Below are 11,696 nucleotides of genomic sequence, written 5' to 3'. Positions count from 1 at the left end.
GTGGACCTGCCCCGGCGCCGAGGAGCCCGGTCCCGCCGCGGTTTCGGTGCCGTTATAGCTCCCGTCGTGCTGAGCGCTGCCCGGGGCACGGTCCCACCGCCGTGCTGGCCGGCTCCCTTGGGCGGGCTGCAGGCCCGGCTCCTGCGCTTCATCTACCAGACTTCATCATTTGCTTTACACTTTCATCCAAATCCACTGCAGTCGTTACTTCACCACATTCTTCTGCGTGGCAGCGAAACATAGAAAGTTACAAGTGTACATCTTGCTGTGTTTGCTCTCTCGGTAAACAAGTTTACGAAACGGGAGGGAGAGCTGGAGAAACGAAACAGACTTTGAAACAAGGTTTAGTGATTGCAATGGGCAAGCCACAAAAATCTCAGTGGTGTGGTACGCCAGAGCTTCATGCAGTAACAATGATCGAAGGCATCCTTCCAAGGCCAAAAACCACCCTGCAGCCTGGTATTCTTGACACCGGTAAGTGACAGTGACTGGAGTGCCTTCAGGCTGAGGAGAACATTAAGCTCAGATGTGACACTTCTGGAGAGGTGTCTAGGCAATTAGCTAATGTGTTACAGACTGGCACTTCATCTTCTTGCCCTTCTTTGAGAGAAGCAACTCTCTTCTGTGCTGCCAGTACTTGCAAAGAAAACTTGTAGGTATTTCTTCTCTCTCATCCTAAGGAGACAGGCTTGCCACTTTTTGTGCTTGCGAACACAAAACAGGCAGCCAGGCTGTGAGCAGCATTACAGATCTCCCACTGTGCCCAGCATTTAGCACAGGTTGGATTCTGGTGATTCCCTTTTCCATGCACAGGTGTTCTGAGGAAGGTACGTCAGTTCTGAATTTCTCTGTGGGAGACAGGCACTTAGAAGCTATTTCCTGTAGCTCCTAACTTGTCAAAATCAAAGTTTTTTAATGAATAAAAAACTTTTAAAGCTCCCAACTGGTAGCTTCTCCCATGTTCTGTTATCTGTTTCCTTGAACGGATTTACATCATGTTAAGAGTAAGAGCTCTTCACATAGGAGGAATTTGTTTTCAGAGAAAAGGAGTGAGCTGTTTGATGTCACGTACACCCTTGATGAATTCTTGTCAGAGTTACCCAGCTGGAAAAGATAGCCTTTCTTACGTGGAGATAACTCCAGAGAAAAATGGACCTGTGTCTGGGAATAAGCTACAGAGACACACCTATCCCTATAGCCAGACACCAAGAAGGCTTCTAGGATAACCTGGCAGTGGACCAGGTTGTGGATGATCCACAGACATTGCAGCAGACCTGAAAAGACAGTGTCCAGCTAAATGCTTTCACTGTAAAAAAAAAACAACAAAAAAACCCCAAACCAGCTGTGAAGGGTTACTAGGTTTTTTAAGCTCAACAAGGCAGAAAATAAAAATTGACCACTTGTCATAGCCAGTTTCTTTCTGGCTCCTCAGGAGCTGGAGACAAGCTCTGGTAATGATCAGGAGGTAGGAAATGGCCTGGTGGCAGGAACTGCCCGATCGGAGTACCCAGTACATTGGGCACAGGTAAGTGCCTTTAGGTTAACTCTTTCTGAGGCTTGGGGTCTGACTTGTGGCATGGGAAGATGGCTCCACCAACTCTCAGTTCAGAGTGGTCTTCAAGCAAGAGGTATGTCCCAATCTTCTCTCCAAGAATCTGGATTCTTGTCCTTGTTCCTTGGCCTATTCATGTATTTTATATTAACTTCTAATAAGATAAAATCTGAAATACTGCTTGGGGCAGGGCCAGGAACTGGACTACAGGACTCCCAGCAAGTCAAGCTTTCCTGCATTTTTGGGTGAAGGCACAACCTCTGTCCTGATTGGTTACATTGCCTTTTCTGGAAGTTTCAATGTGAGTTTCCAGTGAATTACAGTTTGGGAATATTGCCACATAGGTAAATACTCACAATCTCACATTTCATTGTGTTTCCTGATGGTAATGAAGTGGTGACAAGCAAAGCAGATATGTACCTGGCATGCCAAGAAGAGAGCTGAGAGGCATAACTGGTGCTATTCCTGCTCTTGACAAGATCTGTGGGGACCCAGAAATCCAGTTTATTCATTTCTAATATCCCCAATGGCCTCCTCTCTAGATGGTGTCAGAATGTGCCTAACATTGGTACATCGTCCACTTCAGGCCCACATAAACCAGTCAAGAGTAGCCGTAAGAAACCAAGTGACAGACAAACAAACAGGCAGGTCCCGTTCAGGTGGTGGAGTTACCTGCCTGTTGCACAGCACCCCTGGTCAGATCATTTCCCAGGAGCACAGGAGACCTGGGCACCAGCCCGCCCTCAAACCAAGGTGCCAGAACCTTCTCTCTTCCACAGCGGGGCCAGTTTCTAGCCTGGGGGACTTTCTGCACAGTGCTTTGAAATTAAGGAACAACATATGCCTGGCTGGTGAGACTCCCCGCTTTGCAACCTTGCTCGTTTGAAACCTCTATTTCACTTTGCCGCCTCAGCCTCCGTTTCCCTCTACTTGAAACAGGATCCGTCTCCTGCTCGAGCTGTGCCTGCCTGTCTTTGTTGCTCACAAACTCTGTGAGAATAATTATTTATTTTGAAGGGTAGGCTGTCCTCAGTAATGCAGAGACAAACATGTTCTGGTCTGTCTCTGTATTCCTCTGTCTTCCAAATGTTTCCTAAGAATGGAAGTGATTAAAACCATTTGTAGAATCACAGAATAATTTGGGTTGGGAAGGTCCTCTGGCACTGATCTCATCCGAGCCCCCTCAGGGAAGGGCTGGTGTGGGCGTTAGGCCCGGCTGCTCAGGGCTTAGTTCAGTTGGTTTGGACTGCCTCCAAGGATGGGGACTCCAGAGCCTCTGGGCAACCTGTTCCAGTGTTTGACTACCTTCATCATGAGTTTTTCCCCCTCATAACTGGCAAAGTTTTGGTAGCGGGGCTGCAGGGCAACCTCTGTGAGGAGAGTGAACCCAGCGCAGGGCACAGCTGAGCCCATCCTCAGGGGGTCTGTGGCAGCTGTGTGAAAATGTCCTAAAGTAAGGGTGGTAAACACCAAGCGAAAGGAGGAACAAGGCCAGGGCAGGAAGAGAAGGAGGGGAAAAGACCGGGCTGGAGCAGGAAGGAGGGAAGAGAGAAGACCCCGCCGGGGCAGGGGCTGGAGCCAAGGTGCTGCTTGAGCAGGAGCTGAGAGGGGCAGCTCGAAAGGTGCTGCTGCAGGTGAAGGAACCACCACGCACACGCTGGCCCCAGTCTCCAGCACTGCCTACCACCTCACAATCGGTGAGAGCTGAAGAGCAAAAAGGGTCAGGGGAAGAGGTGTCTGAAGGGAAGCGGGGGGGGTTTCCTAAAGGTTGGTGGGTTGTTTTCAGTCTTTTTTGATCCCAGAATCAGTAATTAATAGATTGTTAACTGGCAAATAAATTACATTTATGGAAGTTCCCTGAATCAGTAAACATGTTTTGCTCGTGACAAGATCTCACTGAAATTTCTCTTGATCCAACTTCTGATGGCTGGTTCTTCTCCTTTCCCAGCACGTCTCTGAGAACAGTCTGGCTCTGTCTTCTCTGCACCTTCATCACAGAGCTGAAGACAGCAAGAAGATCCTCCCTGCCCTTGGTCTTCTTCAGACTGAATCTAGCTCTCTTGGACTGGTACTTAGTGTGCTCCAGGACCCAGCCATCATGGTGGCCCTTCACTGGTCTCATTCTGGTAAGCTGATATCTCACTTGTACTGGGGAGCCCAACCTTGGGCAGAGTAGTGCCAATGAGGTCTCATGTGCTGAATGGAGGAAGATAATCACTTCCCTTGAAGTGCTGGCTACATTCTTGCTTATTCAGCCCACTGTGTGGTCAGCGGTCACCACAACAAGGTTGTGTTTTTTATATACTGCTGACTCATGCTTGGTTGTGTGGGTGGTGAGCATAGACTTAAAATAAAATTAATGCGTAAATTCTTAGGAAATAAGGTGGAGGAGACTTAGTCACTTAGTTGGCACTCTTTAGTTTCTCAGTTCTGTGAGCATTTGTTTCCAAGCTTGCGTTAATGAAAATCCCTGTCTGCTCTGTGTTTCATAGGCAGAAGATATCTCTGTGATTTCTGTCCTTTCAAGAAATCCCTGTAGCCTAAAGTACTTTCCATATACATCGGCAAAGATCTTTTAGAATCATGTTATTTGAAATAGAATGCCATGAGATAGCATTTCATATGCTGTGACGGTGTGCTCCACTGCCAACCTGACCTTTATCTCCCATATCCCTGCCCAAGCGATAACCACAGGTGCTGGTCATGATGTGTGCATCTAGGTGTGCTCCACTGCCAACTTGACCTTTATCGCCCATATCCTGCCCAAGCGATAACCACCGGTGGTGGTCATAATGGGTACATCTAGTTGCGATGACTGCATCCGGCTCAACAGTGGTGGGGAGACAGATAACAACACAATAGCCACGGGCTAACTTGAGCAATGTGGCCACCTAATCACAATACTGGTACTGTGGTACTAAGTTTAGAAGGAACTAAACTACTTTAATGAAATATTAATAATAAAATAAAAAGGAAATAATGAAATGTATACAAAACCATATCAAGCTCCCAGGATGACAATCACTACACTGGCTGGCACTGGGGAAGTCCCAGGCCGGAACCAGGGATGGACAGGAACTGGATTCCAGATCTGCATTCAGAATCAGGATCAAAGGCAGACAAACAGGCAGAGTCCTCCTCAGACGTCAGTCATTAAAGAAAGAGAGATGACCCTTTGATCCCTCAGCTTTTATACTGAGCATGAGGCAGATGGGATAGGATACCCTGTTGGTCAGTTTCGGGTCACCTGTCCTGTCTGGTCCTCCTCACAGGTAAGACTCCACTGCGCTCTTCCACTTCCGACCCTCCAATGGGGCAAGTAACAAAGTTGGTTGACCTTGGCTGTTATAGCAATAAATATAAGCAAGAGTCTCTCTGCATACCATGCCTTGTCATCAACTATAAACATTGATCTTACCACTCTGAGAGAGCGAACATTGTCTGCACAGTATGCTGTTAATTTCAGTAATCAGAAGAGGCCTAGCTAGGAAACAAAGTTACTGAACAAAATTGATTCTGTTTTACCTCAAACCAGGACAGATATGCAAATACGACTATAGGTCAATCATCTTACCCCTATAGATAGCGAAGAGCCCAAGAGCCCTTTGAGCTCTCCTGAATGGCAGCCAGCTGCATGCCAGGATCTCCCCTTGAGCGGGGACTCCTCTCAAATTTACTTCTCGAGATTCAGAGATTTCTGCTGCAACAGATCCTTGGTAGCGTGCTAAACTTTGCAATCTTAGCTGTGCTGCAACAGATCCTTGGTAAGTGACTGGTAGCATGCTAAACTTTGCAATCTTAGCTAAGTAATATACAGGATTGATTGTGCATATATAATCCTTTAGATATAAACTGTTGACCAAGTCTGGGACTATGATTGGATCCAGCTGCATGTAGTCTCCTCTCTGAGAAGGAGTTTAGAAAGCAAGGGGGTGCTTTCTGAACCTTGACTCACCTGGGCGTCTCTGTGACAGTTCTGTCTGACGCAGTCCTCTATGCAGTAAATAACCAAGTGTGCCTTGCCATTGAATCTTGTAAATCACTGTTGCATTTACTATCAAACTTTGTTATATTCCTGTTATATATATCGCTGCTTCTGTCTACGAGTGAAGTGCATCACTCAGTCCATGACAAATTGGTGTAGTCGGCAGGATGGCAAGTAGTATCACAGAGGCATGGAGTGAACCCAAGTCCCAACTTCTCAGAAGTATGGGCTTGTCAGAATTGGCATAATTGGGAAGTTGTTTAAGAGCACCTAAACGTAATGTGGGGGCTCACACAAAGTCAATGTTGAAACCACTGATTGGAGGAGTCCCAGGGATTCTTAAAGCCCATCTACTTGCAAAAAGAGATGAGATCAAGAAAGACACAGAACACAATGAGGGACTAGGTGATAGTCCACAAGAAACTCTCTACACGGGCAGAATTAATGCACAGCATTGATAGCTACAACCTTGAAATGGTCTGGGACCATCCACCAGCTGAGAAACAAACCCTGAAGCCTTGGGGAGGAGATCACAAAGTTCAACTCTTTCAGTGCCAGTCCTTCCTAGGGAGGAATTGCAGACCTTGAAGCAAAATGAGCAGTTGGGACTGCCTGTCTGGAAAGTGGAGGCTTATCAGTAGATAAATGATAACGACCCATGTGTTTTTATTCCAGTTGTTCTCAGGGATAATTGGTGAGGTTTTTAATAGATACAGGAGCACAAATTTCAATACTAACACAACAAGATGCCGAGAAGCTGGGCGTGTGGTCTGGATGGCAGAGTTAAAATTACTAGTGTAAATAGAGCGTGACAAACTGCCAAGGTCAATTTATGGCTTCTAGGCGGGAAGCACTTTGCAATTGAAGATCATAATGAAAAAAAATAGGTTTTGATGTTATAAGTGGATTAACCTGGCATCTGCTGAATGGCAGCATGCAGTCCTTCGGTTCAAACATTGACCCCAACCCTGGTAGAAGTTGGGAGGCTACAGCGTGTATACTTTGTGTAGCCCCTGCGGTCCCTGATTCAAAGATTACTAACGTACCACAGTACCCAATTTCTGCTGTGGCACGAAATGGAATTTCTCAAGTCATAGCTGATTTGGAGAAATGAAACCCAGAATCTCCAGAGCCCACTCCCCATATAACTGCCTTGTCTGGCTGGTTTGGAAACCACTTGTGAGGTGGAGTTCAACAGTTGATGATCAGCACCTAAATGCTAATACAGCCCCTCTAACAGCTGCTGTACCAAACACTGAAAACTTAAAAGCTACTTTGCAAGCAGTTGCACACCAATGGATGGCAGGTAGATGTAAAAGATATGTTCTTTATGGTTCTCTTGAAGGAAGAGGACAGAGAGAAGTTGGGAGGGAATACAATACATCTTTAACAGACTCCCACGGGTATAAACATTCAGCCATGATTGCTCGTGCCATGAATTCTCATGCTGCACTTGCAGAGCTTTTACTGACAGTCTCACTCCCCCAAGATGTGAAACGGTACTGGTATAGAGATTATATTCTGATTAGAGAAACTTCCCCTGAGACAATGGGGGAAGTGGCAGCAGCAGTGTGGCAAGCACTAAATAAAGCAGAAATTGAGATTCCACAAGGAAATGTCAACTAAAGAAATAAAGTTTTTAGGTACTTGCTGGATGGTGGGCAGTGCTGTGATTTCTTCAGATACCTTAAGAAAAAATCAGAGAGCTGCAAATGCCCCAATCAAGGAAAGAGTTCCAACAATTGGTTATTGGAGGAAACATGTGCCTGGATTTTCTATCATTTCCCGTCCATTATATTCACTCTTACAGAACAGCAAATCCTGGGAGTGGAAATTGGAACATAAAGAGGTGGTGAAAACTCTTAATTGAAGAATTAAAAACATATTGGTCACTGGGACCAGTGCACCCCTATGACCCTATTATAGCTGAATGGGGTTTCATGGAACCTGTTCCAAACTGGCCCTGATGGGCCAAAAAGGCCTTTATTGTTTAGGTCATCTGCATTTAAAGAAACAGAACAACCATACTGTGAATGGGAAAAGGGACTTTTATCTTTAGTCCCAGCAGTTAAACAAGTTGAGAAAATACATCAGGGACAACCTGTGCAAACTAGAGGACCATTTAATTTACTAGAAGCAATGCTAAATGGGACTGCTCCCTCAGAAGGAGTTGCACAAAAACCCACTATCAGAAAATGGTGTGTGTACCTAAGAGAAGTTGCAGAAAATATGCAATTAACTGAAGGATACACAAAGGTCTCCAAATTGCAGATGCCCATAAACACAGACCCTTTAGCATCACAACAACATTCAACCTTCACTCATTCTGGATGCACTGTTACTCATTGAGGGTATACCAACAGAAAACATTTGGTTTGTGGATGCTTCAGCAAAAAGTGTAAACAGTAAATGGCAATATAAGGCCACTTTGTTAGAGGCCACTCTCTACGAGTGAAGTGCATCACTTCATCTTCAACACCTACTTTCTTGAAAACATTGTCAGAAATTCTATCATATTTGTTCCATTGTTTGGAATGTTTAGCTTACAAATGAGAAATGACATTTTTTATTTGCTTTGCTTTGTTTTCCATTGTGTTAATATTGCTCTTTAACTACCTTTTATTTCTCAACTGTCTGCTTTCATAAGAAACTGGGGAAATTGGAATGTCATAATTCGTTGCAGACTAAAATAAATTTCACAGAATCACAGAATAGTTCAGGTTCGAGAGACATCTGGAAATCTAGTCCAACCTGCCATCCTGAAGGTCAACTAGAGCAGGTTGCTCAGGGCATTGCTGGCAGGATGAATGACTGCTGCTCCTCTGCTTGATGATGCGACTGGTATTTGCGGTGAATATGGTAACCTTAGGCAGCATGTAGGAGGGGACAACATCAACACAGAGGCAGCATTGTGCAAAGAGCTCTCTCTGCTTTACATGATGTCTCCAAGCTGTCATAGAATCATAGAATCACTATATGTTAAGTATGTTCTGAGGTCATCTTGGTGTGAGATTCTTCAAACATTTCTACATTCACATGAGTTTTCTTTTTTATTTTTAGGAAGAATTAAGTCGTATAAGTATTTTAACTGTCTGGGTGATATGCTCTCTCTATTGTATATATTGTAAATATTGTAATTTCAGCTTATCAGTATAGGGTACCAGAAAGGCAAGATGAGCTGCCAGATTTTATACTTTAGCTCTGGGAGCATTTCTTTTCAAGCTGACATAAAGAAAAATTCCTGTCTCCACTGTGATTTCAGAATCATGAGGTTTCCTATGAGGACCGCTCTAAATTATACTTCTAAAACCCTACAGTGCTTTGAGTATGATGTCGTGTGAGGATACTGAGTAACCTCACTGACTTTTGTACTTGTAGTTCCTTATAAGAAGTCCATAAAATTTCACTTTTCTTAATGCGTAGAAATTATTTCACAACTTACTTCCATGAGAACTGTAAAAAGTTTGCCTCTTTAATCAGTGTCTTATTAATAAGGATTATGTTATCTTTGCGGGCTGCTTTTTTATTACATGCATGTTTATAAGCTTCCTCGTAAAATGGTCAGCCAGGTTTTGAAGACTTTCAGGAACTGTCAGCGCACGTTATTTATGGAGAAAAATTGCAGAGTAAAAATGCAGTGCCTCTCTCTTAACTCTTGCTTTGAACAGCCAATATCTTTTTCAGTTTTGTTTGTAAATTTTTGAAATGCTATCTTATTATTTTAAATATTTATATCAGAGAATACTGATCTGAGCACAAGCTAAACTTTCATTCAGCAGAGCTCGGGTACACAACAAAGAGATCAATGGGGCTAACGTGAGCATTTATTCTGTTATCCATTTAAGGGATGACCTTTCATAATTCTCCCCATTTCATTTATGGGGAGGTAATTTTATACATTCCGGAACTGGAAAATTTCTGCCAACCACACAACCGATGTAGTCATTGCACTTCTGCACCAGTGTTTCTGTGCTAACAGGATGTTAGGGAAGTTATCTCCTTCTCAGGTCAATTCAACTCCTCCTGGCATTTATCTTTATTTATTATGGGTGTGCATATTAGAGTAATATTTTCTACTGTTGCTAATGTAAACATGGAATTGTATGAGATCTGCTTGTGTCGATCTATCTGTGCCTATGTGTTTCTATTGCAATGTCATTTTAAACTTTTTTGGGAGCCAGAATGTTTGCAGTAATGTCAGAACCGGGGTAACCTGCTTTATGTACAGTATGCCGGAAACCTGTAGAGAATTTCAGCTTCTAGAATCTCTCTCAGCTTGGGAGCACATTCCCTAGAATGTTGACATATCACACAGAGACTGCATGTCCTTGGGAAAAGACCTCTTTGCTCTCTGGGTAGTGACAGCCATGTTAGATATTACTTCTCATAAATGAACCAGAGGGCATCCTGATACCACCCTTGGTCTTCCCCTGCTACTTTCATTTTTCTTCACCCTTTTTGTTTTCTTCACTGGTCACCTACCGCAATATTGCTCAGGGAAATCATTACTGTTTGGTTAGCAGTCTTCTCAGATTACTAATTGTAAGACACAAATGCAGTCCTGGCCTTCTTGCTTTCCATTTCCCTTTCTTGGATAGGAATTGTCCTCTAGCTGTAAGAGTCCTTTTCCTTCCTTTCCCAGGCCATTCCTCAAGAGCTCATTGCTTCCACTTGGAGTGGAAGTGCAGTGACCACCTGCATTGGTCAAACGGCCAGCTCTCTGCAACGCTCCGCTGCCTTTGTTGACCAGACCTCCATAAACTGTAAAAGGCGCTTAGACACTCATCTCCAGTGTAAGTAGATGCTTATACCTTCACCGTCTAGAGTTGGTGGGTAATTCTAAGTAAAGATTTATGCTTTAAAGATTTACTTTACTAAAAGATACTAAAAGGTGGGGTTTTTTTAAATCTTTAAATATTTACTATTTAAATCTGCAACAGACTCGCCCTACATAGTTCATGTGCCTGTTTGCCATTTCCATAAAGTCTGTTTAGAAGAACAATTTCTTACAAAGCACTGTTCTGACAGTAAAGCAAAAGTAGGCTGTCCAGACTCTTCTGGTTTATTTTAAGCTTACAGGATTACAGAAATGAGTTTGCAGTCCTGGCCTTCTTCCTTTCCATTTCCCTTTCTTGGATACGAATTGTCCTCTAGCTGTAAGAGTCCTTTTCCTTCCTTTCCCAGGCCATTCCTCAAGAGCTCATTGCTTCCACTTGGAGTGGAAGTGCAGTGACCACCTGCATTGGTCAAACGGCCAACTCTCTGCAACGCTCCGCTGCCTTTGTTGACCAGACCTCCATAAACTGTAAAAGGCGCTTAAATACTCATCTCCAGTGTAAGTAGATGCTTATACCTTCACCGTCTAGAGTTGGTGGGTAATTGTAGGTAAAGATTTATGCTTTAAAGATTTACTTTACTAAAAGATACTAAAAGTTTTTTCTTTCTTTTTTAATCTTCAAAGAGTTACTATTTAAATCTGCAGAAGACTTGCACTTCATAGTTCATGTGCGTGTTTGCCATTTCCATAAAGTCTGTTTAGAAGAACAATTTCTTACAAAGCACTGTTCTGACAGTAAAGCAAAAGTAGGCTGTCCAGATTCTTCTGGTTTATTTTAAGCTTACAGGATTACAGAAACGAGTTTTTAGGAAGAGGCAAATTACCACATCCAGAGAGTAGTGGTCAAGGACTCAATGCCTGGATGGAGATCAGTGACAAGTGGTGCCCCTCAGGGTTCTATATTGTGACAAGTACTGTTTAATATCTTCATCAATGACATAGACAGTGGGATCGAGTGTACCCTCAGCAAATTTGCAGAAGAGACCAAGTTGAGTGGTGCAGTTGACTCAGATGCCTGAGGGATGGGATGCCATCTAGAGGGACCTGGACAAGCTTGAGAAGTGGGCCCATGCGAACCTCATGAGGTCCAACAAGGCCAAGTGCAGGGTCCTGCACTTGGGCTGGGATAATCTCCAGTATCAATAAAGGCTGGGTGATGAAGAGATTGAGAGTAGCCCTGAGGAGAAAGTGTTGGGGGTACTGGTGGATGAATATTGACGTGAGCCGGCAATGTGTGCTTGCAGCCCAGAAAGACAACTATATCCTGGGCTGCATCAAAAGAAGCTGGGCCAGCAGGTCAAGGGAGGTGATTCTGCCCCTCT

Source organism: Charadrius vociferus, unplaced genomic scaffold, assembly GCF_000708025.1.
Source record: "Charadrius vociferus isolate BGI_N301 unplaced genomic scaffold, ASM70802v2 scaffold1418, whole genome shotgun sequence".
Classification (NCBI taxonomy): Eukaryota; Metazoa; Chordata; class Aves; order Charadriiformes; family Charadriidae; genus Charadrius; species Charadrius vociferus.
This window is presented reverse-complemented; position numbering follows the sequence as displayed.